Source organism: Nanorana parkeri, unplaced genomic scaffold, assembly GCF_000935625.1.
Source record: "Nanorana parkeri isolate BGI_ZX_2015 unplaced genomic scaffold, ASM93562v1 scaffold216, whole genome shotgun sequence".
Taxonomy (NCBI): domain Eukaryota; kingdom Metazoa; phylum Chordata; class Amphibia; order Anura; family Dicroglossidae; genus Nanorana; species Nanorana parkeri.
Genome location: NW_017306484.1, coordinates 1240416 through 1241007, shown reverse-complemented (window position 1 = coordinate 1241007; position 592 = coordinate 1240416).

Here is a 592-nt window from a genome sequence, read left to right as displayed (position 1 = left end):
AAGAGCAGTATTTGACAACACTGCTCCTCTATAGATACAGTACAGTGAATGAGCATTGACACCCTAGGCCCAGGATATACATATATATCAAAGCGCTAAAGGTGTAACTAATAAAAGACTTAATGTAACCAAGTGATTAAGTGAAATTTTAGGTTTAGGCGGTCTAGCTCTAAAACAAGTGATGTGTCTTACATGGAATCATAAAAAAATTATATAAAATAAAAATAAAAATAAAATTTAATAGTACAATAGGGCTGTGGAAAAACAAATTAATCTAGAGCGGCTTTAGGTCTTAAGTTATTATACATTTCCACTTTAGTCTCCTTTCCAGAAGCGCGGATTATCTATTTCTTACCAGGATATACATAGCTGGCTGTAAGAGTTATAAATGGAGCCCCAAGTGTGTACTCAGTTAAATATTTTCCTTGTTAATCAGTTGTGGACACTGGGCGTAGTACAGACACCCAAAATAACTTCATTGACGTACACGGGGAGTTTGTAGTACACCCTGTCCTTGTGCTCTACTCTATTTTCTTCTTATTTACTCCGCAATCACACAACCTTGTATCCCTCCATCCAACCCCCCTCCCCC